The sequence below is a fragment of the Lissotriton helveticus genome, chromosome 1_2 (assembly GCF_964261635.1).
Source record: "Lissotriton helveticus chromosome 1_2, aLisHel1.1, whole genome shotgun sequence".
Classification (NCBI taxonomy): domain Eukaryota; kingdom Metazoa; phylum Chordata; class Amphibia; order Caudata; family Salamandridae; genus Lissotriton; species Lissotriton helveticus.
In genome coordinates, this window is record NC_136058.1 from 314,467,030 (window position 1) to 314,480,550 (window position 13,521).

The window sequence follows — 13,521 nt, forward strand, 5'->3', positions numbered from 1 at the left end:
CAATGTCTTCCCCTCAGTGCTTAATTTGAGCCGGTGGGTTACGGTGCTCGGCACCAGAACATCAGTGTCAGTACTGGCACTTATGAAAGTCTGCCACATGGTGGTGCTGTTTGCTCAATTTACAGATGAGCACAACAGTTGTTTATTATTACAATATACATTAGAAATGACTGATGCATGAGTTTAATCTATTACTATTGCTTTGGGGGCCTTGAATAGTCTGAATTGTCACACTTGTAGGTAGGACTAAGATGGTTAGTAGATGTGTTTGTGGTTTCATTAGCAGCATGTCAGGGGCAATGGGTGGTGCAAGCTGCAGCAGGCCTCCTGACCAGGGCCCTGGTACTTGTTTTTGTACAAATGAATCACTGCGTTTAGACCCATCCACCTTGCCCAATTACACACATGTGAACACACCAGACTCCCGCGGGAGATTCCCGATGTTTTAATGCCAAAAGTGGGATTCATTCAATCTGTCTGAAAAGGCCCCTGCACCAATACAAGTCAATGGGGAAAATAAATTCACTCCATTGCTTCTTCTTTCATTATGTTGCCATGTATGCAGTAAGGGCTGTACATTTTGCCCGTGAAATGCAAGTAATTTAAAAATTGCGATTAAAACGTTTTTTCTCACGCTAGATAGATAACCCTTTGCAGCATGGTCTGCTCAGCAACATCTGAAGTAGTACTGAAGCGACGTAAAGCCATAATCAAGAAAAGGCGGAATGATCTAAGAGAACAGTTAGTAAATGTTGCTGCTGAAGTGTCCTGGAACAAGAAAGAAAAGTATATGAGTCTGTTGAAAATTATTAAATGCAAAACGTGTGCCCTCTGTGAGGCTCGAACTCACGACCTTCAGATTATGAGACTGACGCGCTGCCTACTGCGCTAAGAAGGCTCTGACATCACTGCCTCCCCCAGTCGTACTTGAGCACACTAGCAGCGCGTGGTGTGAGAGTGCGCGTGATATATGGTGATCCTGAACTAATTCACTTAACACACAGGGCTCTGCCCAGAGCTGGTCACTGGCACGTGCAGCCAGCATCATCAAGGACAAACGCAGCGCTAGACAGACCCAAGCACGCCCCACTGACCCCGCCCCTCCCACCAGGCTCCGCCCTCCTTGTACGAGCTCAGAACGATGAACCACAAGAGTCTGAACATCATTTATGGCCCCCCATGCGTGTGTGTCCCTGGAGGGGGGCGAGCCCGCGTCTGGCTCGGTTCCAGGCGCCTGTGCCCGAGCCGAGCCTCGAAAAGATTCCTGCAGCGAATTGTGCAACACGAAAAATACGATAAAGTATCTTTCAAAAAGTTCGTATTTTTCTAGCACGTGGAAGTATTTCATCAGACTTTATCAACGAGAAACATGTATTAAAAGCGATAGAAGTTCTTCGTTACCCCACAGTGGACAGGACACTGTCTGCTGTAGATGCCAATACTTTATTTGCTTGTAACCATACAGAGAGCGCCGAGCCTGTTGCGTCACTGGCTCCGGCACCCGCCGATACATTCGCGCGCCTCACCAAAATGGCGGATCGGCGTGCTATGTCATCACGCCGATCCAGACACTGGAACGCTAACTCTACAAAACCAAGACCCATTCCTGACCCCTGCCCTGATGATGCTGCCATTAGTGAACTGAGAGCCGAGTTATTTGAGTGCATTACATGAAGCCTAGGGGTCTCATTTATGAGGCTGTGCGACACTTTTACGCCGCCAGTGCGTCACTTTTTGTGACGCACCAGTGATTTAAAAAATGCGCATTGTTGTGCCATATTTACAGAGTGACGCATCTAGGTAGATGCGTCACTTTGTAAACCCCTGCGCCACATTATACATGCGCCAGGTATAATGTGTGCAAGGGAGGGCGTATTGACCCAAGAAAGGGTCATGGAAGTGACGCAGTGAAATCTATAAGATTTCACTGCGCCATTTCTTGGCCGCTAATGCGTAAAAATCTTATGCCTGCTTCATGGCAGGCGTAAGACTGACGCAGGCACTAACAACATGGGACTTGCCCATGTGAAAGTACACATTGCTGGAGTTGCGTCACTGTTGTGACACACTCCAGCAATGCGTCACTTTTGCGACTATAGATACGTCAGAAATACTGACGTATCTGTAACTCCTTGCGACATGATGCGTCATATTATAAATATGATGCATCAATCATGACGCAAGGAGTGCGCACTGAGAAGTGACGCATCACTGCTTTCACGCAGCGATGCGTCATTTCTCATAAATGAGGCCCTAGATTTTTACCATACATGAAGAAATCTCCGGGGCAGATTTACAAGCCCCTTGCGCCACTTCTCCGTCACTTTTCCCATGTTAAAAGTGACGCAAAAGTGGCACAAGGGACTTGTAAAACTACCCCTCTATTCTTTTAAATCAAATTCTTGTAAAAATGCATTTTTATGGTTATGAAAAAACTACATAAAGTTCAATGTCTGATTGAAATCAAGTACCGGAGGTTTTAGCGCAGTTCACATCTGAAACTCACATATTCGAAGGTGCTTGCATGTGTAAGAATGAAGAAATAGAAGAGTGGTGTAATAAAACTTTTGCCGAGTATGACAAAACTTGGGTACATGGCCAAGCCAAGATTGATTTCAGATTTTCTGGTTTAATTTTGTGCAATTTATGCACTGAAAAGGTATCTCTTTCTCTCTCTCCTTTTTAGGTTTCGACCTGGCGAAAAGCTGCGCCGCGCAGCTTTTCGGCACAGGTCGAAATCTTTTGAGTTACACTGTGTGCTTTAGTTTAGCCTCTCTCTTCCATTGGCTAGCTCCATAAATGGAGGCTAGCCTTTGGAAGAGAGAGGCGTCTGTCATTCACCGAGGCGATTGGTGGGCGTTCCGTCGAATTTTTCCCTTTTGCCTACGTCATGCGGCGGTGGGCGTGTTTATTTATTTATTTTTCTCGGCAATGCGGCCGCCATTTTTTCGTGGAGCTGGGGCGGACAGGTTGATCCTACATCCTGAAACATCAAGGGTGGTCTGCTCGTCTGTCTTGCCCAACAGCTGGAGACTTGTTCTGTCCAGAGATGCCCTTATTTTATTATGTTTTATCCTTGTCTTAGTCTGCGAAAAAAGACATATGATTTTGTGAATAGTGTTAGTTTGTGGCACTCCTGTAACCCTGTTGGGTACTGTGACATACGCGGAAGATGAGGGAGGGCGTTTTAGGTTGATTGTGCGAACTGAAGTCCTCTAATTTTACCTTTCATTTGAAAAGATGTGATGGGTTAGCGGTCGTGCTTTTTTGCCCTGCACAGCCCGTAATGCAGAGCCAGACTGATTTCCTAGAGGCTGTGTGGACTTTGATGACAGTAGGTGGTGGCGTAGACGTTGTTTTAGACTCTTTAAGCATGTTAAGCTGTTCAGCACAGTTGAATACTCTGTGCAACTGAACACTGAGCTATGTCACTCCTTTCCTTTTATCCCTGTGGCACCTTATTTTTGCTGACGGACACACAGCGACTTAGCTTTTCTATATTGAAGCGGGGGTTTGAGCTCAATTGCGAACGCAAACAGTGCTTGGTGTAAGTAACTTTAAATTTCAGGTCGTGTCTTGTATGCTTTAAACTAACTTCCTTTCAGATTTAGGCTCAGTTAAATATTTTTCTGTCTTATGGACAGACTGGAAACCCTCTTAATAGCCATTCGGTAAGTGGCCGTTGGACTACTTAATATAATAAAGATCACATGGCCTAATTCCAGGCATTTTAACAATTCTGAATGCATTTGTTTTTCTTCACTTCCTCCATGAGAGTAGGCACTGGAGCCGCATTGCCTATTCTGCTGAGCTGTGTTTTAACTCTGTGGAGTTTGGCGAAGAAAAGTGATTTCTTAATATAAAGGATCTTAATTCAGGATTGACCAGATGAATTTATACAGCTGCCTAAGTCTGTAATTGCAGTGCAGAGTGCAAAGTGAGTGTGCAGAGTAGTGAGTGCTGAGTGTGAGTGCTGAGTAGAGAGTGCAGAGTAGAGAGTGCAGAGTGCAAGGGAGTGCAGAGTGCAAGGGAGTGCAGAGTGCTAGGGAGTGCTAGGGAGTGCAGAGTGACTAGGGAGTGCAGAGTGCTAGGGAGTGCAGAGTGATAGGGAGTGCAGAGTGCTAGGGAGTGCAGAGTGCTAGTGAGTGCAGAGTGCTAGGGAGTGCAGAGTGCTAGCGAGTGCTAGGGAGTGCAGAATGCTAGGAAGTGCAGAGTGCTAGAGAGTGCTAGTGAGCGCAGAGTGCTAGGGAGTGCAGAGTGCTAGGGAGTGCAGAGTGCTAGGGAGTGCAGAGTGCTAGGGAGTGCTAGGGAGTGCAGAGTGCTAGGGAGTGCAGAGTGCTAGGGAGTGCAGAGTGCTAGGGAGTGCAGAGTGTTAGAGAGTGCAGAGTGTTAGAGAGTGCAGAGTGCTAGGGAGTGCAGAGTGCTAGGGAGTGCAGAGTGCTAGGGAGTGCAGAGTGCTAGGGAGTACAAGGGAGTGCAGAGTGCTAGGGAGTGCAGAGTGCTAGGGAGTGCTAGGGAGTGCAGAGTGCTAGGGAGTGCAGAGTGCTAGGGAGTGCAGAGTGCTAGGGAGTGCTAGGGAGTGCAGAGTGCTAGGGAGTGCAGCGTGCTAGGGAGTGCTAGGGAGTACAAGGGAATGCAGAGTGCTAGGGAGTGCAGAGTGCTAGGGAGTGCAGAGTGCTAGGGAGTGCAGAGTGCTAGGGAGTGCAGAGTGACTGCAGAGTGCTAGGGAGTGCAGAGTGCTAGGGAGTGCAGAGTGCTAGGGAGTTCAGAGTGCTAGGGAGTGCCGAGTGCTAGGGAGTGCCGAGTGCTAGGGAGTGCAGAGTGCTAGGGACTGCAGAGTGACTGCAGAATGCTAGGGAGTGCAGAGTGCTAGGGAGTGCTAGGGAGTGCAGAGTGCTAGGGAGTGCTAGGGAGTGCAGAGTGCTAGGGAGTGCAGAGTGCTAGGGAGTGCAGAGTGCTAGGGAGTGCAGAGTGCTAGGGAGTGCAGAGTGCTAGGGAGTACAAGGGAGTGCAGAGTGCTAGGGAGTGCAGAGTGCTAGGGAGTGCTAGGGAGTGCAGAGTACTAGGGAGTGCAGAGTGCTAGGGAGTACAAGGGAGTGCAGAGTGCTAGGGAGTGCAGAGTGCTAGGGAGTGCAGAGTGCTAGGGAGTGCAGAGTGCTAGGGGGTGCTAGGGAGTGCAGAGTGCTAGGGAGTGCAGAGTGCTAGGGAGTGCAGAGTGCTAGTGAGTGCAGAGTGTTAGGGAGTGCAGAGTGCTAGGGAGTGCAGAGTGCTAGGGAGTACAAGGGAGTGCAGAGGGCTAGGGAGTGCAGAGTGCTAGGGAGTGCAGAGTGCTAGGGAGTACAAGGGAGTGCAGAGTGCTAGGGAGTGCAGAGTGACTAGGGAGGGCTAGGGAGTGCAGAGTGACTAGGGAGGGCTAGGGAGTGCAGAGTGACTAGGGAGGGTTAGGGAGTTCAGAGTGACTAGGGAGTGCTAGGGAGTGCTAGGGAGTGCAGAGTGACTGCAGAGATTAAGCTAATAGCAATGTAAATGACAATGCCATTTATTTATCTGTTTTCAAAACCAACACATAAATACAAATTTTGTCATTTACAATGCCAATAGGTCTAACTTTTCCAAAGGCGAAACCATTGCATTGTAAATGCTTGTTACACTTGAAGGTATATTTATCACAGTCATGCAGAAAGCTAAAGGAGCCGAGATATGCCTGAATCCAGGAAGGCATTGCCCTACACTTTCCTGCTGCTTTAGTGAGGAGCAAGAAGTGGAAAGGGCTTTGCCGCGTGGTACGAGTGATGACGTGCACTGGTGGATCACATGTACCCAATCACAATGCTGTATGTCCTGGCAAGCCTCAGGTGGGCACTGCTACTTGGACCTGAGAATGGAAGTTGGCGAAACAGCAAATCAGTGACTTTCAACAGTTCAAAGTACCATCATCTGAAAGGTGACTAAGCAGGAGACTCTGAAGACGTAGAAGGCAGAGTCATTACTCTCCACATTAGCATTTCATGTGCCCTCCACTAAGGGGCGTATTTATGATGGTCTTGCATCACCTCTGCGCAACACAAGGGGGCACAAGGATGACACAAAACCTAGATTTACATTTATCAAGCCATGCAAGGCCACCGTGCGTTGCCCTTTGTGCCTTAGTAAAAGATTGACTAACATAAGGCTGCGCAGTTGCTGCCTTGCGTTACTCTGCACCAGCGTTCCATGGGTGGAGCATAAGTGTTCCCACACATCCACCCGTGGACTTTGGCACATGCACACATTTACCATTAGTGGAAGACCTGGGAATGTGTCAAATTGCTAAGCCTCCCCATCCTGCAGCACACAGAGCAAGAGGAAAACGCCTCTGTGGATTGTGCTTGTTGTTTCTGTGCAGGAAGGTGTCCCTTCTGGCACAAAAACAATCCTGCCTACAACGCAAGCACACTTGGATCATGGTGCAAGTGTCTGCTTTGGCGCTGGGCAGCAGCCTGTGCACCATCGCAGGCAAAGCGTAGGAATGTACCATATAATGTCAAATATGGCACAATTCTCCCATCTCCCTTTCACGTGGCTTACTGCCTTGTGTTGCGTGGATATTATGCCCCTTGGACTTTGCTTGTGGTGGCCCTTGTTGACATTAAGACTTAGGTACAACAGTTTCAAAGTTGCATTGATCCCTTCACCCCAACAGAGGGCACTGTATAGTACACCCAGTGACTGGCCTTGTCACTCTCCAGGTTAAATGAACTGCAAACCTTGGGATGAAGTCTTAAATCCTTCTTTTTGCCACAGTTAAAGCATCTGCTTTAGCACCCAGAAAACTCTAAACCCACCCAGAGAACATGCAAATTGTTACCAAAACCGATTGATAATTGCAACTCAGAGGCACTTGAATTAGGTCAATCCGCGGAGGGATAAAGGGACTACAAGGGGCTGGATGAGCAGCTCGGGCAGCTTTAATCCTCTGGTCTGACCAACATCATGACCTCTGCAGACATCTCAAGAATGGCAGTACAGCCGGGCCCTCGTGGGGAACTGAAGGATAAACCAATAGATATCAGCAGTGAGGAATGTTCCACCTTTACTTGTAGGATCAGCCTTATGGTTTCAATGAGTGAGTTTAGGCAGTAGCACTCTGGGGCAACTCTCTTACCATAAATGAGTGCCACAACTTATCCTGATGCATAAGTCACCCATACTCTCGTAATGTCACTTTTCAGATTTTGGGGCTTCTTGGTACATAATAGCGAGATTGTTTAAAGTTGGCATGAGGGGATCAGAGGTAAAGGAAACACAGAGGAAATACAGACCTCCATTGGCTGCCTATCCAGATGAGATGCCAGTTCAACATCCTGACGAACAGGTACAAAGCCATCCATGACCTAGGACCTGCCTACATCAACCATCGACTGAACTTCCACCAACCCGCTACACACCTGCACTCCTCTTCATTCGCACTTGCACACATACCCTGCATCTGACACAGCCATGGCAGTGGCCTCTCTTTCTCCTATATCGTTCCTAAGACCTGGAACGACTTTTCCCTCCAGCTCCGTACAGCCCCCTCGCTAGCAGACTTCAGAACAAGACTTAAGGCCTGGCTCTTCGATTGATACACAGCTCCCTAAGGGTGACAGTGTTGCACTATACACATTATTTTTGATTAATTGATCGAGAGGGGGAGGCACAAAGAAGAGAAATATCTGTATTTCTCCTCGTTTTTCCTTTCTCTATGGGTGCCGCATTCTTCAGCATACACAGAAAGAGGAAAATGATTGTTTTTGTGCAGGAAGGTTTCACTTCCTGCACAAAAAGAATCATCCCCGCAACGCAGACACCCGTGCTCCATGGTGCGAAGGTGCCTGCGTTGGCGCACGGCAGCCCATTGTGTGCCGGCGCAGGTGAAAAGGACAGGAGTGAGCCGTATCTTTTGCCGTAGGGCAGCGCAGCAGGAAGGCCTGCGGTGCTGCCCTACTACAAAACCTCATAAATGAGACTCTTAATCTGCCCGACGGCATCCAACACCTGGATACCCCTAGGGGTGATAAGTCTCGCTTTGCAAATCTGGAATTATTATATATAATCCAGGCCTTCATGCTTCTGCTGTTCAAAATGTGTAGAGCTGCCAGTGAGGAACAGGTACAGGGCAGCAGAATTGTAAGGTCCAAATACGCACACCCACACATGCTCGTACATGTGTGTAGAAGCAGGTCAAGCTTCCTGCTTCCATTACATACACAACATTGTTACCCAATACATAGCAGCAGTGAAGGTAAGGCTGACAGAAGAGCATAAGGAGGAGAGATTCATGGTAGAGGTGGAAAGAGGGGATGTTGAAGCAGAGAGGGTGGAGAGTTATAGGTACAAGAACGAACGGGAGAAAAACAGGGAGAGTAGCGAGGAGGAAGGCGGTAAGGTGGAGAAAGAGGGAGGCTGCAAAGGAAGACAGTGAGAAGAGAGCAAGGCAGAGAGAGAAGGGTGAGGCTGAAGACAGAAGGATGAGGAACAGTGAGGTGTTGGCAAAGCAAAAATAGATCAGGGTGAGGTAAGAGAAAGGCATGGCAGAGAAAGAGGAGGGTGCAGTGAAGAGAAAAGAGGGTGAGTTGAAAGGATGCAGAGGTTTACGCGTCAGGAGAGCAGGATGACGTGGAGAGAAAGAACGGGGTGGCAGAGAGAAAGGCGGGTGAGGTGGAGAGAAACAAAAGTAAGGCAAACGGAGCAGTAAAAGATAAAGTAGGGCGGTGCGACTGGTGGCATGGCACCGGGTGCTGCATTTGGGTGGGTACACCGTGTTTGCAAGTATATTATGGTTTTAAAACCACCTGCAGCTGACGTGTCCTTTGCCTCTAGTAGGTTTCAGGTAACAATAAAAATGTCAAAATATCTCTGGTACTCTGATGAATTGCGTAAATGCAAATCAGGATGTAAACTCTTGGAGAGATGCTGGAGACAATCATACTCCCATGACAGCAAACTCAAATACAAGGCAGCCCTTAAAGATTATAGGAAGAGGATAATCGATCACAAGAGAATCTACCTGGAGGAAAAAATTAACCGGACACAAGGCTCCACAAGGGAAATTTTTAACACCGTCAGATCTTTCACTGATCCCATGGCCCTTAAACGACAATCCCCAGTGTCCCAAATCCTCTGCAACCGCCTTTCGGACTACTTTGAGGAAAAAATTGCTGTCATATATGACTCCTTTCCATGTTATAACGATCCAGGCCCCACTGATAATTTTTTAGCCAACTCAGATTCTGCCCCTGTCTTCACAAACTTTGAAGAAATTACCCCAGAACGTTCTCTGGCAGAATTATTAAAATGCAGATCAGAGTCACCCATTGATCCTTGGCCAGCCAAACATTATAAATCCCTGGCCCCTCTTCTCAACCCCATCTTGAACGAGATATGGAACGACTCCCTTCGGACAGGCATTTTCCCCGATTCCTGGAAGCATGCCAGATTGGTCCCTATTCTTAAAAAACCCAATGCTGACCCTAATGAACCAGCTAACTATCTCGCTATTACACGCCCCCACAAAAGTGCTTGAAAAGCTAGTTCACCAGCAACTAGCGGACTTTCTAGAAACCCATGGCGCCTTTCATGACTCTCAACATGGGTTTAGAACTGGCCACAGTACCGAGTCGGCCCTAATAGAAATGGCCGACTCCGTGAGATGGAAGCTGGATGAGGGGTCTAGAGCAGTGTTGGAGCTGCTCGACTTGTCGGCAGCATTCGACACCGTCTCCCAATCGGTCCTTCTTGACCGTCTTCGATCTAAAGGCATTCAAGGTAAGGCACTGGAATGGCTTGCCTCCTTTTTAAAGAATCGGACTCAGGCGGTATTTACCGCCCCCTTCACTTCCGACAGTCGTCCGCTTAAGTGGGGAGTCCCGCAGGGTTCGTCACTAATCCCCTTTCTATTCAATGTTTACTTTTCCCCTCTGGCCAAGATTATTGCCCAATCAGGTATAAAGGCTACCTCATATGCTGACGACATTCAGCTTCTGTTTTCTTATAACAATCCTACTCAGCCCACTTTTGATCCTTTAAAAAACTGCCTCCGTAACATCGCTCGATGGATGGACGACAATTTTCTCCGGCTTAATGCCAGAAAAACTGAGGTTCTCTTCTTCCATCAACCCTCTCCACTAGACTCTAATCTCTGGTGGCCCCATGAACTAAGCATGCCCCCCTTACCCAAGGAATCAGTAAAAAACCTAGGGGTAAGATGGGACCCTTGCCTCTCATTTCATAAACAAATCCAGACGGTGTCCGCAGCGTGCTTCTTCAAAATCAGGATGGTTAAAAAGTTCATCAATTTCCTACCTAGTAACACCAGGAGATCAATTGTCCAGGCATTGATCACTTCTCACCTAGACTACGCCAACCGTCTTAATATTGGTCTTGCCTCTGGCCTCTGTCATCGACTCCAGACGGTCCAGAACGCTGCAGTCCGGCTGGTCTGTGGCATATCCCTTCGCAAGCACATTTCACCATACCGGCGAAGACTCCATTGGCTTCCAATCCAAAAAAGAGCAGAATTCAAGGCCCTAATTCTGGCTCTCGGGCAGTTAAGGGAAAGAGCTCTGCATACCTTTCCTCTTGTCTTCGTCCCTACAGTAATGCCAGACTCCTTCGTTCCAGCTCAAAAAATCTTCTCATCACCCCCAGATTCAAAAAAGTACGCTCCGGAGGTAAAACGTTCCAAGTATATGCTGCCTCCCATTGGAACAAACTTCCTACTTCCATCCGAATGATCCAGGAAGAGCTACCATTCCAAAAAGCCCTGAAATCATTTCTATTCTGCTAGTTCTACCTGGGTCAGATCCAGCACACAATCACACAGGAGCTCCGGGACACCCCGTTGGGGCAGCTGTGCGCTATACAAAATGCACTAAATAAAATAAATCTCTGGTGATTAATGTTCTTCCTTGAGAGATATCACATAGGGTTAGTATGCCTGCTGCAAAGAACGTCCACCATACAGATATATGCATATAATTAAATAGGTAAGTGGGTTATCGCTTTGGACAGAGAGATCAATTTGGTACTAGCAAATTATAAGTTAAAATCCTAATATAGAACCATGAGCTATTAACTGTCATCAAAGAGCTGCATCTAAACTGCAAGGTATAGATTGCGTGCTATGATTTTTTCCCATCTTTCATTATCCTAATGTTGCAAAAAAGGGTTAATTTCGGTCGAAATCCATTCTTATTATTAAAGAGAACCCAACCATGGTGTTACGTTTTAAATTCTGAGTTTGTGCTTCTCCTGACCAAGCACTCCTAAACTATACTGCCTACAAGTATGGATGACATGTGACTCCTATGCCTTGTCGTCCTCTGTCTTATGTAGCATTTCTTTTATGCTTATTTGCACACCTATGATTGATTGTCCTGTGCAATGTGTGTGTGAGATGTAGCGTTCTCTGACACCCTACACTGGTCTGATTGGCGCTATAAAACTAATTAATGCATCTGAGAGTGAGTGGTTATGGAGACTTGAGTGGTACTGTTAAAGGGTGTTAGTGAGGGGATCTGTGGTAGTGACTGAGGGGCGCCAACAAACATTGTCGCACATAGCACCACCAGAGCTAAAGCCGGCCCTGAGATAAAGTGCTTAGTTACAAACCCCCGGAAACACAGAATTCAAACTAATAGGCATGACTCAGTCAGTAGATAGAGTATGCAGCTCATCCACCCACAAGGACCATCCCACAAGCCCAGACACAACTTACAGTCCCCGGGGAGATGCCACAACTTATAGACCCCTGAGAGATGCCACAACTTATAGACCCCTGAGAGATGCCACAACTTATAGACCCCTGAGAGATGCCACAACTTATAGACCCCTGAGAGATGCCACAACTTACAGCCCCCGGGGAGATGCCACAATTTATAGACCCCTGAGAGATGCCCCAACTTACAGCCCCCGGGGAGATGCCACAATTTATAGACCCCTGAGAGATGCCCCAACTTACAGCCCCCGGGGAGATGCCACAACTTATAGACCCCTGAGAGATGCCACAACTTACAGCCCCCGGGGAGATGCCACAATTTATAGACCCCTGAGAGATGACCCAACTTACAGCCCCCGGAGAGATGCCACAACTTATAGACCCCTGGGAGATGCCACAACTTATAGACCCCTGAGAGATGCCACAACTTACAGACCCCTGAGAGATGCCACAACTTATAGACCCCTGAGAGATGCCCCAACTTACAGCCCCCGGGGAGATGCCACAACTTATAGACCCCTGAGAGATGCCACAACTTACAGCCCCCGGGGAGATGCCACAATTTATAGACCCCTGAGAGATGACCCAACTTACAGCCCCCGGAGAGATGCCACAACTTATAGACCCCTGAGAGATGCCACAACTTATAGACCCCTGAGAGATGCCACAACTTACAGACCCCTGAGAGATGCCACAACTTACAGCCCCCGGGGAGATGCCACAATTTATAGACCCCTGAGAGATGCCCCAACTTACAGCCCCCGGGGAGATGCCACAACTTATAGACCCCTGAGAGATGCCACAACTTACAGCCCCCGGGGAGATGCCACAATTTATAGACCCCTGAGAGATGCCCCAACTTACAGCCCCCGGGGAGATGCCACAATTTATAGACCCCTGAGAGATGCCACAACTTATAGACCCCTGAGAGATGCCACAACTTATAGACCCCTGAGAGATGCCACAACTTACAGACCCCTGGGAGATGCTCCAACTTACAGACCCCAGGGAGATGCCCCAACTTACAGCCCCCTGGGAGATGACCCAACTTACAGCCCCCTGGGAGATGCCCCAACTTACAGCCCCCTGGGAGATGACCCAACTTACAGCCCCCTGGGAGATGCCCCAACTTACAGCCCCCTGGGAGATGCCCCAACTTACAGACCCCTGAGAGATGCCACAACTTACAGCCCCCGGGGAGATGCCACAATTTATAGACCCCTGAGAGATGACCCAACTTACAGCCCCCGGAGAGATGCCACAACTTATAGACCCCTGAGAGATGCCACAACTTATAGACCCCTGAGAGATGCCACAACTTACAGACCCCTGAGAGATGCCACAACTTACAGACCCCTGAGAGATGCCACAACTTACAGCCCCCGGGGAGATGCCACAATTTATAGACCCCTGAGAGATGCCCCAACGTACAGCCCCCGGGGAGATGCCACAACTTATAGACCCCTGAGAGATGCCACAACTTACAGCCCCCGGGGAGATGCCACAATTTATAGACCCCTGAGAGATGCCCCAACTTACAGCCCCCGGGGAGATGCCACAATTTATAGACCCCTGAGAGATGCCACAACTTATAGACCCCTGAGAGATGCCACAACTTATAGACCCCTGAGAGATGCCACAACTTACAGACCCCTGGGAGATGCTCCAACTTACAGACCCCAGGGAGATGCCCCAACTTACAGCCCCCTGGGAGATGACCCAACTTACAGCCCCCTGGGAGATGCCCCAACTTACAGCCCCCTGGGAGATGACCCAACTTACAG

The 13,521-nt window shown here is 48.4% G+C and overlaps 1 non-coding gene across 1 annotated transcript; it reads right to left on the reverse strand.

Annotated features, from left to right (window-relative positions):
- Window positions 1-825: 825 nt before the first annotated feature.
- On the reverse strand, window positions 826-898 carry TRNAM-CAU (transfer RNA methionine (anticodon CAU)). Its single transcript has one exon. It is a non-coding gene; the product is annotated as a tRNA-Met (tRNA).
- Window positions 899-13,521: the final 12,623 nt, after the last annotated feature.